Raw genomic sequence first — 18,709 nt, forward strand, 5'->3', positions numbered from 1 at the left:
AGTGAGGTAGCCCATGCCTATAGTCCCAGCTACTCAGGAGACTGAGGCAGGAGGATGACTTGAGCCCAGGAGTTGAGCTATGATCCTACTACTACACTCCAGCCTGGGTGACAGAGTGAGATCCTGTAAGAAAGAGAGAAAGAGAGAGAGAGAAAAGGGAGAAAGAACTGTCTTTATTTATATAGATGACATGATTATCTATACAGACAATCCCAAATAATTAATTTCTGGAACTTGTAAGTAATTATAAAAATATTGAAGAATACAAGGTTAATATGCAGAAATCAATTGCTTTCCTATAACTACAGTAAAGAGTCAGAATTTGAAATTTGAACAATACCATTTACAATAGCACCAAAAAATAAATACTTAGATAATATCTGATAAAATATGCACAGGATCTATATGCAATAAACTATAAAACTCTCACAAAAGAAAGTAGACGTGAGTAAGTAGAATGATATTCTGTGTTCATGCATGGCAATACCCAATATTGTTAAGATATCAGTTCTTCTCCAGCTTAATCTATAGATTTAACCCTTTTCCATTTAGAAAATAAAAAAGTACAGCTCACTACCAGCACTCATTTAATTTTACATAAACACACTCTTTGAGGATGAAGCAAATCTGATTGATTTTCAATGTGAAAATATAAAAACTGTTCTTGGAGTTATTTCTAAACAAAACTAACATCAGAATTGTCTGAATCATCAGAATCATCTATTTTGGAAAAACTGGATTCGTCAAATGAGTCTTTGGTCAACAACTGTTGGAGAATGATGTTAATATCACATATAGGAATGCTACATTTTCTAGAATTTTACATTTTCAGTGACCGAGAATTACTATATTTTCTAAGTGGAAATATCACTACCAAAAACAGAATGCTATAAATAGAATGATGTCTTTTGTTTCTAAAGTTGATATACTAAAGCAATGCGAAAATAATAATAAAAGGGAGATATTTCGTGGCAAAAGTATCTCGGGGTAAATGCGACAGCTGCAAGCACTGCCGGAAAGTATTCTCAGGGCAAATGGGAAAAGGGTTTAATGTAAGCCTAACCAAAAATCCCAGTAAGTTATTTTCTAGATAGCAAAAACTGATTCTAAAGTTTATATTGAAAGTCAAAAGGCCCAGAACAGCCAGTGCAGTGTTGAAGAAGAACAAAGTAGGAGGACCAGCACTACCTGACTTCAAAACTTACTATAAAGCTACAGTAATCAAGACATTGTGGAGTTGGAAAAAGAATAGACACATAGACCAATGGAACAAAATAAAGAGCTAGAAATAGACTCTCACAAATGTAGGCAACTGATATTTGACAGAGGAGCAAAGGCAATTCAAGAGAGAAAGGACATCTTTTTAACAAATGGCACTGCAGCAATTGGAAGTCCATATGGTAAAAAGCTGAATCAAGTCATAAATCTTACACTTTTCACAAAATTTAACCCAAAATGGATCATAGACTTAAATGTAGAAGTTGACACTTATAAAAATTCTAGAAGAAAATATAAGGAATTTGAATTTGACATAGAATTTTTACATACAACACCAAAGGCATGAGAAAACAATAATAATCCACTTGACTCAGCCATAAGCAAAGGTTACATAATCATAATAATCATAAATACTGAGTACTGATTTAGTTTCTCAAAATATGATAAAACTAAACTTAGTTGATAACAGATAGGGGAAAAAAAGAGGGGAGAGATTGTAAGAGGACTGAAGCCATATCTTTTATTTTAGGAAATCAGATGATAATACATAAAACTGATAAATCAAGAAATAGCAGTATATAGATATTGTTAAGACATAGGGGTATAAAACCCAGAAAGAAGTTGACATCAGCAGCATGGCAGAATAGGAGGTCTCCAGCCTTGGCCATTACCCCCCAAAAAACACTGATTAAGCAACTATTCATGAAGAAGAATGCCTTTGTGAGATTTAGGGAACCCAAGAAAAAGGTTGCAGCACACCAATGGTGCAAAATGTCTGAGAAAAGCTGCATTTAAAAGGATAAAATGAGTAGTTTCCCTCTATCAGATTTACACTTCCCCTAAGCTACCACAGCACAGTACTAAGAAAGATCCCCTTTGCCCACAATTTCTCCCATAGGGAGTTTCACTTATGAAACTTAGTTTCACTGGAAACAAAATTTTTGGCTGATAATTGTTTTGTTTAAGGAGGCTAAAGATAGGACACCAATCCCTTCTAGCTTGTAAGGTTTCTGCTGAGAAATCTGCTGTTAATCTGTTACAGCAAAAGGGGATACAGCAAAAGCAGTGCTAAGAGGAAAGTTCATAGTATTAAATGCCTACATCAAAAGCTCTGAATGAGCACAAAGAGACGATCTAAGACCACACCTCAAAGAACTAGAGAAAGAAGAACAAACCAACCCAAACCCGGCACAAGAAAAGAAGTAACCAAGATCAGAGCTGAACTAAATGAAATTGAAACAAACAAAGAAAAAAAATACAAAAGATAAATGAAACAAAAAGCTGTTTCCTTGAAAAGATAGATAAAATTGATATACCATTAGCGAGATTAACCAAGAAAAGAATAGGGAAGATCCAAATAAGCTCAATTAGAAAAGAAACAGGAGATAATTACAACTGATACCACAGAAATACAAGAGTTCATTCAAGGCCACTATGAATACCATTATGCACACAAAGTAGAAAACCTAGAGGAGATGGATAAATTTCTGGAAATATACAACCCTCCTAGATTAAACCAGGAAGAAATATAAATGCTGAACAGACCAGTAACAAGCAGTGAGACTGAAATGGTAATTTTTAAATTGCCAACAACAACAAAAAAAATCCAGGACCAGATGGATTCACAGCTGAATTCTATCAGACATTCAAAGAAGAATTGGTACCATTCCTATTGACACTATTCAAAAAAGTAGAGAAAGAGGGAGTCCTCCCTAAGTCATTCTATGAAGCCAGTATCACCCTAATACCAAAACGAGGAAAGAACATAACAACAAAAAAAGAAAACTACAGACCAATATCCCTGATGAACGTAGAAGCAAAAATCCTCAACCAGATACTAGCTAACCGAATCCAACACCATATGAAAAAGATAATCCACCATGATCAAGTGTGTTTTATACCAGAGATGCAGGGATGGTTTAACATACACACATCAGTAAATGTGGTACCCCACATAAACAGAATTAAAAACAAAAATCACATGATCATCTCAATAGATGAAGAAAAAGCAGTTGACAAAATCCAGCATCCCTTTATTATTAAAACCCTCAGCAAAATCGGCATTGAAGGGACATACCTTAATGTAATAAAGCCATCTACGACAAACCCACAGCCAACATAATACCAAACAGGGAAAAGTTGAAAGCATTCCCTCTGAGAACTGGAACAAGACAAGGATGCCCACTCTCACCACTTTTAGTCAACATAATACTGGAAGTCCTAGCAAGAGCAATCAGAAATAAAGGGCATCCAAATTGGTATAGAGGAAGTCAAACTGTCACTGTTTGCTGATGATATGATCGTATACCTAGAAAACCCTAATGACTGCTCCAGAAAGCTCCTAGAACTAATAAATGAATTCAGCAAAGTTTCAGGATACAAAATCAATCTACACAAATCAGTAGCTTTTCTATACACCAACAGTGACCAAGCTGAGAATCAAATCAAGAACTCAACCCATTTTACAGTAGCTGCAAAAAATAAAATAAAATACTTAGAAATATAACTAATCAAGGAGGTGAAAGACATCTACAAGGAAAACTCCAAAACACTGCTGAAAGAAATTATAGACTACACAAACAAATGGAAAACATCCCATGCTCATAGATAGATAGAATCAATATCGTGAAAATGACAATACTGCCAAAAGCAATCTACAAATTCAAGGCAATTTCCATCAAAATACCACCATGATTATTCACAGAATTAGAAAAAACAATCCTAAAATTCATATGAAACCAAAAAAATGCAAGACTAAGCAAAAAGAACAAATCCGGAGGCATCACATTACCAGACTTCAAACTATACTGTAAGGCCATAGTCACCAAAACAGCATGTTACTGGTATAAAAATAGGCACATAGACCAATGGAACAGAATGGAGATCCCAGAAATAAAGCCAAATACTTACAGCCACTGATCTTCAATAAAGCAAACAAAAACACAAAGTGGGGAAAGAACACTCTATTCCACAAATGGTGCTGGGATAATTGGCAAGCCACATGTAGAAGAATGAAACTGGATCCTCATCTTTCACCTTATACAGAAATCAACTCAAGATGGATCAAAAACTTAAATCCAAGACCTGAAACCATAAAAATTTTAGAAGATAACATCAAAAAAATCCTTCTAGATATTAGCTTAGGCAAAGACTTCATCACCAAGAACCCAAAAGCAAATGCAATGAAAACAAAGATAAATAGATGAAACTTAAACTGAAAAGCTTCTGTACAGGAAAAGAAACAATCAGCAGAGTAAACAGACAACCCACAGAGTGGGAGAAAATCTTCACAATCTATACATCCAACAAAGGACTAATATCCGGAATCTACAAGAAACTCAAAGAAATCAGCAAGGAAAAAAAAATCCCATTAAAAAGTGGGCTAAGGACATAAATAGACAATGCTCAAATGGAGATATACAAATGGCCGACAAATACATGAAAAAATGCTCAACGTCACTAATGATCAGGGAAATGAAAATCAAAACCAAATGTGATACCACCTTACTCCTGCAAGAATGGCCTTAATCGAAAAATAAAAAATAATAGATGTTGGCCTGGATGTGGGGAAAAGGGAACATTTTTACACTGCTGATGGGAATGTAAACTAGTACAACCACTATGGGAAACAGTGTGGAGATTCTTTAAAGAACTAAAAGTAGATCTACCATTTGATCCAGCAGTCCCACTACTGGGTATCTACCCAGAGGAAAATAAGTCATTATATGAAAAAGACACTTGCACATACATGTTCATAGCAGCACAATTCACAACTGCAAAAATATGGAACAAGCCCAAATGCCCATCAATCAACAAGTGGATAAAGAAAATTTGGTATGTATACACCACGGAATACTACTCAGCCATAAAAAGGAATGATATAATGGCATTCACAGCAACTTGGATGAAACGGTAGACCGTTATTCTAAGTGAAGTAACTCAGGAATGGAAAACCAAACATCATATGTTCTCACTGATAAGTGGGAGCTAAGCTATGACGACACGAAGGCATAAGAATGATACAGTGGACTATGGGGACTCCAGGGAGAGTGGTAGGGGAGTAAGGAATAAAAAACTACACATTGGGTACAATGTACACAGCTCTGGTGATGGGTGCAACAAAATCTTAGAAATCACCACAAAAGAACTTATCCATGTAATCAAACACCACCTGTTCCTCAAAAACTATTGAAATGAAACATAATAATTTTTAAAAGAAGATAACAACGAAGCTAAGAGTTGGGTTTTTTTTGAAAAGATAAACAATATCAACAAGCCCCTAGCTAGATTACCTTTTTAAAAAGAGAAGACTCAAATAAATAAAATCAGACATCAAAGAGGAAACATTGCAACTGAAGCAATAAAATGAAAAGATTTTAAGGGATTATTATGAACCATTATATGCCAAAAACAGGCAACAAAAGCAATAATAGACAAATGAGACTGCATCAAATTAAAAAGCTTCTGCATAGCAAAACAATCAACAAAGTGAACAGGCAACTTATGGCATGGGAGAAAGTATTTGTCAATTATATCTGATAAAGAATTAATATCCAAAATCTATAAGGACATCATCCAATGCAATAGCAAAAAAATAAATAAAAAATAACCTGATCAAAAAAATGGGCAAAAGACTTGAATAGACATTTCTTCAAAAAAGACACACACGGCCAGCAAATATACAAAAGCTCCCCTTCACTAATCATGAGGGAAATGCAAATTAAAGCTGCAATAAGATATCACCTCACACCAGTTAAAATGGCTATTATAAAAAAAAAAAAGGATGAGTGTTTGCAAGGATATGGACAAAAGGGAACCCTTGTACACTGTTGATGGGAATGTTAATTGGTGCAGCCACTATGGAAAACAGTATGGAAGATCCTCAAAAGTAGAAACAGAACTACCATATGATCCAGGATTCTAGTTATATACCCAAAAGAGTTGAAATCAGGGTCTCAAAGAGGCATCAGCATTCCCATGTTTTTGCAGCATTATTCACTGTGGTAAGGACATGGAAACAACCTAAATGTCCAATGAGAGATGAATGATAAATAAAAGGTGTATAGACATAGAATGGAATGTTATTCAGCCCTTAAAAAGGAATAAATCCTTCCATTTGCTAAAATGTGGATTAAGCCAAAATGACATTATTCTGAGTGAAATAAACCAGACTATATGATCCCACTTATATCAAGAATATAAAATAGCCAAAGTCATAGAAGCAGAGAGTAGAATGGTGGTTACCTGGGGCTGGGAAGGGAATCAAGGAGGTATTGGTCAAAGGGTATATTTCAGTTATACAAGCTAAGTCCTGGAGATCTACTGTACAGCATAAAAGCCGTAATTAACAGTATTCTACTGTGTACTTAAAACTTGTTAAGCGAGTAGATTTTTTTTTTTTTTTGAGAAGGAGTTTTGCTCTTGTTGCCCAGGCCAGAGTGCAATGGCGCAATCTTGGCTCACCGCAACCTCTGTCTCCCGGGTTCAAGCGATTCTCCTGCCTCAGCCTCCCAAGTAGCTGGGATTACAGGCATGTGCCACCACCCTGGCTAATTTTGTATTTTTAGTAGAGATGGGGTTTCCCCATGTTGGCCAGGCTGGTCTTGAACTCCCAACCTCAGGTGATCCACCCACCTCGGCCTCCCAAAGTGCTGGGATTACAGGCGTGAGCCACTGCACCCGGCCGCGAGTAGATCTTATGTTAAATGTTTGTATCACCAAAAAACAGAGAGGAAGGTTTTACAGGTGATGGTTATGTTTATGGCACTGTTTATGGTGATGGTTTCAATGGACTTATACTTACCTGAAAACTCATCATGTATACATTAATTATGTATACCTTCTTGTATATAAATCATACTTCAATTTTTAAAAAATGAATTAGGCCAGGCACAGTGGCTCACACCTGTAATCCCAGCACTTTGGGAGGCCAAGGCGGGTGATCACTTGAGGCCGGGAGTTCAAGACCAGCCTGGCCAACATGGCGAAACCCCATCTCTACTAAAAATACAAAAATTAGCCAGGTGTGGTGGCACGCACCTGTAATCCCAGCTACTCAGGAGGCTGAGGCAGAGAATCTCTTGAACCTGGGAGGCAAAGGTTGCAGTGAGCCGAGGTCACTTGTCCAGCCTGGGCAACAAGAGGAAGACTGTATAAAAAAAATTAAAATGAAATGAAATGAAATCTAGAAGGAACCACTGAAAGGGTTGAATGTGGCTTCCTCTGGGGCAGAACAGGGCATGAAGAGGAAACTAAAGGGCAGTTGGTGGGGCAGGGAGTTTCTGCTTTTTTAATATAAACATTTTAGAACTTTTGATGGTTTCATTCTGATAAACATTGAAATGAACTTTAAAAAGGAACACTACAACACAACTGGGAAAAAAACCTGACACCACCACCCCTCCCTTGCTTAGTGAGGGCGTGATACTGTGGTGTCATCTAATGTCTGTGTTGCTGATAGACTGGGAGCTCTGTCACAGGGCAGGGACCACATCTACTTCATAGACTGCTGTATTCACAGGTCTGACACCTTCTAGGCGCCAATACATATTTGTTGAATGAAAAAAATATATAAGAAACATTTCACAGTGGTAGAAGCAGCACCCAGAGGACAGATGTGACAAATGATACAGAGATAGCCTTACTACAGTTTGACATCAGGCACTGGCATAGAGCAGGAGCTCAGAAAGGTCTGGAAATTTGCTCTTTATTAAAGGAGGTTGGTGATGAGAGAGAGAGAGGTTGGTAGTCCAAGGAGGTAGCGAGATCAAGGAAGACATTATCATGGCTGGGATATCAGGACATTGTTTGTAGTACCAAAAATAAGCATCTAGTGGAGGGAGGGATATAAGCGATGCCAGAGAGAGACACTGAAGATAATTTCTGCAAAATATGGAAAATTATGATTTTCTGTTGTGGAATTTCAGATGTTCTTCCTCCTCCCCCTCCAGAGCTAGCAGTTCTGCCGTGTTTTGATGATTGCTTGGGCCGTTACAGTGCCTTGCTAACCACACTCCCTACCTCCCTTCTGAAAGAACACATGTTCCCTACAGTGTTCGATGTCTCTACTTAATGTTTGGCATCTATGTGCCTTGAGAAGCTCCAAATGATTCCAGTTAAGCAAAACAGGTCATGAATGTTATTCAGGGGAATTCAAATTGAATTCTCTCCAGGGAAACATCACCATAAAACCAGGTAGACTTTAGAAAGTGGGACTGCATGGAAGCACATCACTTAAAATCACTGTAGACATGTGCCAGGAGATGTGTTGGAGGAAAATGTTCTGAAGGAGATTATTGGCCTCCTTTATGGATTAATCACTCTGATATTTGTGATTTAGAATCAGGAAGAAAGCACATTACCTCATGACAGGAATTCATTCTGGGAGGCATTCACAATTTGCCTCTTTCCCCAGGGATGGGCGGAGGGACTTGTAACCTTGAAAACATTCTTGCATGTGAGAAGTACAGAAAAATATTATATATTTCTGCATAAGGAGAAGCAGTAGAAAGTTTTTGTTTGTTCTGTTTGCTTGTTTTTTTTTAATCTAACATAAATTGACTATGCCAAAAACTACGTTATCTGATGACCAAGTCTCTAAGGTAGGCAGTATGGTTTATAGCACTTTACCAAAAGGGAAACTGAGGCTCAATGAATTTAAATAGTATCCAAGGTGAACTAACAAATTTGTGGATGAGCTCAGAGTTGATCCCAAATATACGTAGGCAAGACCAGTTAATCGTTGATCTCATAACTACGTAGGCGGGACCAGTTAAATTTGTGATGCCCAGTGCAAAATAAAAATGCGGAGCCCCTTGTTCAAAAATGATGTAAGACTTTCAAGATGGTGACAGCATATCCTTAAACCAAGTGTGATCCCCTTCTGAGCACAACACCCTGTGTGACTGCACAGGATACAAATGCATAAGCCTGCCCCATGTATACATACCTCCCAGATTCTGTACATTTGGGCTAGCTCCACTGAAAAAAAATTGGGACAGCTTTGATGAATATTAAACTATGATTATGCCTTAAAATATTGTCTTGAAAAATACTGTAAACGCACTGTATATCAAAAATGGACTTCTACAATGATATTTGTACCTGAGTTAGAGATGATTTCAATATTATTTCAGATTGGCTCCTTCTATTTGATATTGATGCATTAATTTTTTGGCTTTACCATACACTTTACTAAGGAGACCATTTTGAGCCCTGTTTCCATCTAAGCTGATGTCCTTTGTCCTATTCCTGGGACCTACAGGCTGTTCATCAGGAATCTTGGCAGACCCCCACACACACTGTGACCCCCTCACAGCCACGCAATCCCCACTGCTGCTCACCCCACCTGACACAGAGTGAAGACTCAAGAAACATTCATTGAATAAATGAATGAGTGCATGAACTCTAGGAAACTGCAGCAGAATTTCAGATTTTCAAAAATGGAGCAAGAAGCAGTCTCCATGCAATCAATACTCAGGCAATGGTCCAAGGGACCTTTAGAATGGTTCTAAAATTAGACCATTAGGTCTCAAGAGAGGGCCAGGTCTAAAATCAGCATTTGAGCCAAAAGTCAAACCTGTCCTTGAAAAGTCCTTCAGGAGCTTCAGGTTGGAGGTACCATGAGAGGCTCACAGAAACCTACTGGGTGAGAAGCTGATGCACATCCCATATCTTATCCCACCCTGGGGCACATGCTCATTGCCTGCCAAGCCATGCAGTAAATTCCAGTAGGTTAAATGCACATGTGATGTAACTGTTTCTTAAGAGGTAAGTCAGTGCCTTCTCTGAAGGAAGTGTTTATTACTTTATGTCTGCAGCGTTTCTTCCCCCTTCTCAGGGGAAGTTGTAAAATTCTGAGCTCTGCGTTTTATAAGACACTTAGTCTTGCGTTAAAACTTCACCCAAAGTGATTTATCTTGCATCTTGCAACATTTCTGTATCTCACACATTTTCTATAATGAGCATGAATTACTTTTATAGTCAGTGGGAAAAAAACTTTACAGGGAGATTTTATACTTAGATCATTTTTTGGTTCTGAGCAAAACATTAAAAGAAAAGCTTTCCAGAGCCCTGTCCCCATCCATCACCATCTAGGCTTCAGAGCAGTACAGGAGCCTGGCATCCAGGCTGAACACTAAACTGCTGAAATGTGTATCTCAGATTCTCCACTTACTTAATCTCTCTAGGCCTCAGTGTCCTTATCTGTAAAATGGTACTAATACAATACCTTCTCCAAAGAGCTGCTCATATAAAGCCTTTAGCACATGTGCATTCAGTGTGGTTAGCTAATTAGCTCTTATTGCATATGAGTCTGTGTCTTCAGTGCTAATAGCCTAGATCTCAAGCAACCTAATTCCTTATCTAAATGTGAATAATAGAGCAAGTTTTTAAATCCTCTTTAAAGTAATCTCAAAAATAGAAAGGTGACATAGCTAGAAGAGTAAAGGATGATATATCGACCTCACTGTGCCCTCAAGGGCTCCAGTGACCACCCCAACTCATGACAGAATAGGATGAAATTTGGCCATGTAGCAAAAAGAGCTACTGAGCTTGACAATGTCATTTTTTCAACTGACTATATATCATTTATACCCAGTCAACATCCAAAGTAGATTCGAATGTTGTACATACCACTTGGAATCTGAAAATGTTTTCCCTTCCACTTTATTGGTGGCAAACCAGTTTTCTAATAATTCTCTATGAAGACCCTGTGCTAATAGATGCTGTCTATCTTTGAACCACTTGTCCCTTGGCTTTACAACATCACACTTTTCTATTTTGCTTCCCTGTTACTAGCCCATCTTTCTTGATCTCCTTTTTAGGCTCATCCTCCTTGACCTTATCCCTTAAATCTTAACCTTTTCCAAGGCCCTCTCATGGGCCCACTTCCTTCAGACCCTGTACTCTTCCTGGGTCTCAGTCTGTCCTGATAGTTTCAACCACAATCTTCTTTTGCCAATGAACTTGATACCTGTATTGCCAAATCAGTCCTTTCTTCAAAGTCCAAATCCATAAAACTGACTGCCTTCAGAACATCTCCACTTGGATATTTTACAGGTACCTCAAACTCAACATGTCCAGACTGAACTCATCATCCCTTCAAACAGGCTCCCTTACAGCATTCCCTCTCTCAGGAAATGGCAGCTGTTTCCACCCTGCTAATCAAGCCAGGAATCTGTGATTAATCCTTAACTCATCTCAGTTTCCTCATTGCCTAAATCTAATCAATCACCATGTTGTCTTAACTATATTTGTTAAATCAGTGCCTGTCAAATTTCTTTTACAGGTATACACACATAACTGAAATAGAAGTTTCACAAAATAATTCTTATCATCATTATATGCAAGGCCCTGTAATATTTTCTCTTCTGTTCACATCTGTTACTGTTTTAAAATGCTAGTAACAGTGAGTTACTGACAAATGTTTAACAACCAGCTAGGTCTTCTGGAGGCAAGGGAGGGAATACCTGATGTGTAGCATTTGCCCATATCCTTGCTGTGAATATTCCCACCATGGCTGAATTCAAGCTACCGACCAACCAGCTTGCAAACCACCTAAAGATTTAACAACCAGCTCTCATGACAATCTCCAGCACACCACACTCATGACTCAACAGTTTGATAGACACTGGTCTAAGTGTTCTTAAATCTTTCAGCTAATTTTCATTGCCAATGCTATTGTTCCTCTCCTAGCCACTACCATTTCTGATACAATTGGTTCAGCTCAATCTGATCTATTTCAGATTTATTTATTTTCAAAGACTTTCTATTTGCACACTAGGATGGAGTCTACAATTCTTACCATGGCTTAAAAATCAACCCATGGTTTGGCACCTGCCTGCTCCTTCTGCCCTCTCTTCCTTGATCACAACAAAAGTGTTCTCTTCTTGAACTTCTGGGAGCGTTCTCTTGTTCTCAGTTCTTTAGACATGCCTTTTTTTGGCTAGAAAGTTCTTTCCTCCCATCTTTACTCAATGAATTCTTATCCTTTCTATCACAGTTTAAATGCTACTTTATTCATTCATTCATTCTTCTAGTGTGTGACAGGCATTCTGATAAGTGCTGAGGATCCAAGGAGAGGTAAAAATAAACACAGTCCCTCACCCCACTGAACTTACGCTGTAGAGGGGGAGAAACATATTATTTAAATAAAGATATTCAAATTTAAGTATGAATAAAAGAGCTTTAAAAATGAACGAGACCCCTAGTTCTATAAGAACTTATAAAAATCTGTCCTAATCTGATGGATCAGGGGAGACTTTCCCGGAGTAAGTGGTAATTGATCAATTGTACCAGTTGAGCTAATATAGAAAGGATACATATAACCTAATTATTCTAAGTGGTGGCTAACTAACAGTACAGGCAGAAAAAAGAATATGTGAAAACCCACATTGCAGGAGGGAACATGACATGATCAAGGAACCAAATGAAAGCCAGTGTGACAGGAATGCAAAGAGGAACAGGAGCAAGATATGGGATGGGGCCAAAGAGACAGATAGAAGCCACTCTATGAAGAGCACTCTAGACTTTGTTGAAACTTTGGGTCTCTAACAAAAAGTCAGTGGGAGGCCTTTGACATGTTGAAAGCAGGGATATGGTGTGTTCATACTTCTGGTTTGGAAAGATCACTCTGGCAGCAGTGAGGATGACATGGAAGGAGGAAAAAATAGATGTAGAGACAAATTAGAAACTATCATCGTCCTCTAGACAGAAATGCTTCTAACACAAATTAAGATGCTGGTGATGCACATGGGAAAAATCAACATATTAGAGAGATGTAAGGGGTAACCTTGATAAGACAAGATAATGGATTGGACAATCACTACGCTCTTCCTTTCCAACTTGGGCCTGGCAGAATGGTTCTCACAAAGAAGGATGGCGAGACAAAAAGGGCCATTCTGCCATCAACAAGGTAGTGACCTCGTTGATGATACACCATCAACATTCACAAGCGCGTCCATGGAGTGGGCTTCAAGAAGTCTGCCCCTCGGGCACTCAAAGAGATCTGGAAATTTGCCATGAAGGAGATGGGAACTCCAGATGTGCACATTGATACCAGGCCCAACAAAACTGTCTGGGCCAAAGGAATAAGGAATGTCCCATACTGTAACCATGTGTGGTTGTCCAGAAAATATTCTGAGGATGAAGATTCACCAAATAAGCTCTATACTTCAGTTACCTATGTACCTGTTACCACTTTCAAAAATCTGCAGATAGTCAATGTGGATGAGAACTAACTGCTGATTGTCAAATACATCAAATAATGTTATAAAATTGTAAAAAAAAAAGATAATGGATTAACTAAATGTGATGAAAGAGAGGGAAGTATCAAAGATAACTTGCAATGTTTGAGTTACAAAACTGAATGAATGATAGTACTATTTGCAGAAATAAGAAATACTGGAGGTTTGGGGAGAAAGAACATGATTTTGTCTTTAGATATATTGAGTTTGAGGTATCTTTAAGATGGGCAAAATGAGATGTCTTAAGAACAGTTTGATAAACTGCCTAGAATAGAGGAGAGATCTGGGTTAGGATATAAGTTTGTAAAATACCTGTGTATAAGTAGTGAACATGATGTCATAGCCATGAATGAACTCATCAACTGAGAATGCATAAGAGAAAACAGTTTGGAAACCAAGATTTAAGCAAATCCAAAAATTAGTGGTAGGGTAGTGAAGGGTGCACTGACAAAGGGAAGAGGAACAGCCAAGTGGTAGGAGGAAAACCAGGAGAAATTGATGTCAAAGAAACCAGTATCTTCTGGTCGAATAGCAAGAAGAGATGCCAGACTGCTGTGGGTGAAAGTGAGTACAATGTACAGATATGGCGTCAGTGAATCTGGACCACTTATTGGAGAAGTTTGCTTTTGAAGAGGAGAGACTTGAGTAGTACTTGTGAAATATTTGGAAACTTTTGGTTGTGCTTTAATGAAAGGCATCTGGACATATTAATCAGCTATGAAAAACATTGGTTTGAAAGAAAGTTAAATACACAAGAGAAAGAAAGACTAAAGGCAAGTGGGAGGTTTAAAAAAAGTTGGGGAATAATCCCTGTGTACCCATGGCACGCCTACACTTACCCTTTCTTAATTCTGACTACACTTGTAATTCTTAATTATCTGTATTTCTCATTACACTGTACTCCATGAGGACAGGAATTAGCTCTGCCTCATTTACTTTTTTTCATCGATGCATTATAGATGTACACAGTTTCAAGGTACATGTGTAATTTAATTCATTCATAGAAGCCATTTACTTTTTATCATTTGTGAGTAACAAAGCACTCAGATAGGAGGCATGAATAAATGTTATTTTTTTAATTGTACATAAACGTGAATACAATTGGAGGTACATTTAATAAATAGACCATCCAAAAATCTTATTATGCTAATATGTGCATATATATGTATGCACACATATCATGGTTATTGATTTCTTAAGCTAAAATTAAAATTGGTACCATGACCATAAGCATATGTTATTTGATCACTAAGACAAGGAGACCTTAGAAGGAGAAAAATTAAAAGTCAGCCAAGAACTAAGCACTCTCCAGATAGATGGGCAAGGCCACGAGTCATCTTTGTACAGAGAATTGAGCCCTGATAAAAATCAAGGAAACAAATGGTGAAAGCACAACTTGTTAAGACAAGTGGATGCATCATTCACACTGATCCAGGTGAAACCCCAAATAACAGGATTTCTTTATCTGAGATGGTTTGATGACCTAACAAGTTAAGAAAACAAAACCAAACCAAACAAGAAATGCTCAATTCCATTTTGGAGACAATATTGAATGCCTCATTTAGGGAAGCAAGTCCATGCAGCAAAAAAGAAATCAGATGTGCACTTCTTTCCCAGCTTTGCCAGTTTTATGATAAGTTCTTTAGTCTGATCTCAGTTTCTTTACCTGTTTAAAGAGAATAATCATACCTAATAGGGTGGTTGTACAAAGTAAAGGAGATTACATCTCATGTTTATAAGCACCACACTCAGAAGAGCTGTCTGCTTCTCTGCCTCGTAGGTTGCAAACCTGAGAATTTCACATTACATTGGCAGCTCTGACATAGTCTCATTTATACCCTATAAGCTCTGATTCATACAATAGTACGATGAGAATGCCATGCTATATCTAGAATTGCTGAGAAGACTAGATGACATTGTGTGCTGAAGGAACTTTGTGAAATACAAAGAACTACTTAAACAAGTAGTCAGCAGATGACAGCCGGTGTGCCAAATCCAGCCCACCACCTGGATTTTTGTTTGTTTGTTTTTTTTATGACTCAAAAGCTAAGAATGGTTTTCACATTTTTAAATAGTTGAAAAAATCAAAAGATGAATATTTCATGATGTGAAAATTACATCTAATTCAAATTTCAGTGTCTATAAATAAAGTTTTATTGGAACACATCCACACTCGTTTACATATTGTCTATGGCTGCTTTTGCACTACAATGGCGGAGTTGAGTAGTTGTGATCGAGACCATATGGGAATATTTACTATCTGGTTCTTTACAGAAAAGGTTTCCCTACTCCTGACTTAAATTAAATGTAGTGACAAAAAGCATAAAGATTTTAGAGATTTTTTTTGAGATTAAAAAAAGTTCATAAGTTATTGGCGAAGTGTCTGCCATATAGTAATGGCTCAATAAAGAGATGTTGCTGTTTATATTCCTTCATTAGATTATTAATTCAACAAATAGTTATTGAGTGCATACTCTGCCAGATACTGCTCCAAGAACCACAGAATACAGCAATGAACATAATTGGACAAAATTCCTTTGCTCATTGAATAGACAATAAACAGACAAATAAAAATAAGTAGAGTATATTATATGGCTGGGAGAAAAAATAAAGGATGAAAGAATAGAGAGTTTGAGGGTAGAGGTTGCAATTTTTAGATACAGTGGCCAGGGAAGACATCACTGGAAAGGTGACATTTGAGTGAAAACCCGAAGGACACAAGGGAGCCCAAGGGGATGCTGTGGGGGTGGTGAGGAGTATTGTTCTGGGCAGGGGAATAATACAAAAGCCTGGAGGCAGAGAGAGCTTAGAGTGTTCGAGGAACACCAAGGAGTTGATGGGCTGGAGTGGCGGGGAACGATGGGGAGAATAACAGGAGATTAAATCAGAAAAGTGCGGGGTAGGGCCTTGAAGAACCATCTAGGGACTCTGGCTTTTACTCTGAGTGGGAGAGGAAGCAAGTTTTGAGCAGAATAGTGGCATGGCCTGACTCACATTTAATCCAGATCCATCCGACTGCTCCAGTGCAAACACCCTGTAGCACAGACTGATTAAAATTTTATAAGTTGATTTGCAACATCAATTACAGCTTAATGGTATTAAATTGGGGGAATATTGCATATTCTCTCCATGGAAATTAATAAACCATTTGATGGGTACACAGCACCTTCCTTACATTATTTAAGACAATGTCAGAATGATGAAACTGCTTCTAATTTATGGACAAACAATATGATATCTCAGAATCCCACAGGGTAGTTCTAACCATTTAATTTCTGCTGATTCTCACAACTGCTTCAGCTTTTCTAACAGAATCTTTGGACTAACATGGCCTCTTTTTTTGATACAAATATTTTTGTTTGGACAGTGATTCAGACTGACCTGGACGGACCTAGAGAATGCCTCTTTGCTGTAAGATTATTCCTCAATCTTTCTTTCATACTACTTCCCTCTACCAAGGAACCTTTGTAGACATGTTTTTTTTCCCTAATTTCCACCACAGGAACATTTTTTATTGTGCTAAAATATACATAACGTAATATTTGTCATTTTAGCTATTTGCAAGTATACTATTTAATGTCCTTAAATGTATTTACAACATTGTGTAACCATCACCAGTATCTATACCCAAAATTTTCTCATCATCCCCCCACATAAACTCTGTTCCCGTTAAACAATAACTCCCTATTCTCCACTCCCCCGAGTCCCTGGTAACTGATAGATACCATGCTTTCTGTCTCTGTGAAATTGCCTATTCTAGGTACCTCATATAAGTGGAATCACATACAATATGTGACCTGTGTCTGGCTTATTTTGCTTAGCATAATGTTTTCAAGGTCCATCCATGTTGTAGCATGTATCAACATTTTACTCCTCTTTATGGCTGAGTAATATTCCATTGCATGCATATGCCACATTTGATTGTTTGTTCACCTACTGATGTGTTTCTGTATACATATATGTACATCTGTGTGTGTGTATATATGTGTGTGTGTGTGTATGTGTGTGTGTGTGTGTATCTGTGCTTTCTACATAAAAAGTGCAAAATTGTTTTACCACCAACCCCAGAATGAATTTTCACCTGCAAGAGGAGGGGGGATCTCACCCTCATTGATAATGTAGGTTCTCAGGTATAGATCCCCAGGTTTCCTGCCAAAAATGAGGTACATGTGTAGGTAATGTTTATTATCATTATTATTATTATTATTATTATTATTATCATTTTGAGACCAAGTCTCACTTTGTCGCCCAGGCTGGAGTGCAGTGGTGTGATCTCAGCTCACTGCAACCTCTGCCTCCCAGGGTCAAGTGATGCTTGTGCCTCAGCCTCCCGAGTAGCTGGCATTACAGGCGCGCACCACCACGCCCAGCTAATTTTGGTATTTTTAATAGAGATGGGGTTTCGCCATGTTGGCCAGGCTGGTCTTGAACTCCTGACCTCAGGTGACCCACCCTCCTCAGCCTCCGAAAGTGCTGAGATTACAGGTGTGAGCCACTGCACCCTGCCAGTAATATTTATATGTAGATAAACCACTTAGAGTGAAGCCAAGGATAAGGAAAATGACCTCAGAACACATAAGTATGAAAAGTCATCTTTATTCCCAATGCAATAGAGTTATCTGTATTTTATTTAGTCTTCACAATTGCCAACAGTTTATAAAGGAATGAACTCAAGAATGTTTGGAAAACAGCTGTAAGCAGTCATGTCAGGACCAAGCCAATGGAGCCGATATTCTAACTAAACTTTTGAAAGCAGTGGCAATTCATGATGTTACTATTCCCACTGAGTCAAAAATATTTCTGGAACACAAAGAGAATGATTAAGTAAGAATGTAAAATAGGAAAAAAAAATGAAATCAATGTCACATCTGAAGATCAGAGGAGTGGGAAGCTGGTACCTGCTAGGGTATGCATGGTTGTGCCAGCATATGGCATGAGTGTTGGTGTCTAGTTGGAAGGCCATATGGCAAGGTATCTGGCACATACTCACCTAGGTCTTATTCTCCTGTGGTTGCCCAATGCCATATTGTCTCATTCTGTAAAGACGAGATTTAAAAGATTGTTGAACAGCGTTAATAAAGTCAACCATTTCAAATACGTGACCAGATTGTTTAATAGTGTTAATAAAGTCAGCCATTTCAAATACCCTTCAAATATCATCAAAGACAAGTAGAGACTGAGAAACTGCCAGAGTATGAGACTGCGGAGATGTGAAGACTGAAGACCACATGGGGTCCTGGATTGGA

General features: G+C 38.0%; 1 protein-coding gene across 11 annotated transcripts in view; it reads left to right on the forward strand.

The window, feature by feature from the left end:
- AIG1 (androgen induced 1) overlaps window positions 1-18,709 on the forward strand; it is a 336,552-nt gene that overhangs the window by 261,412 nt on the left and 56,431 nt on the right. The gene's annotated exons all lie outside the window — the stretch shown is intronic.

The sequence above is a fragment of the Pan paniscus genome, chromosome 5 (assembly GCF_029289425.2).
Source record: "Pan paniscus chromosome 5, NHGRI_mPanPan1-v2.0_pri, whole genome shotgun sequence".
NCBI classification, from domain to species: Eukaryota; Metazoa; Chordata; class Mammalia; order Primates; family Hominidae; genus Pan; species Pan paniscus.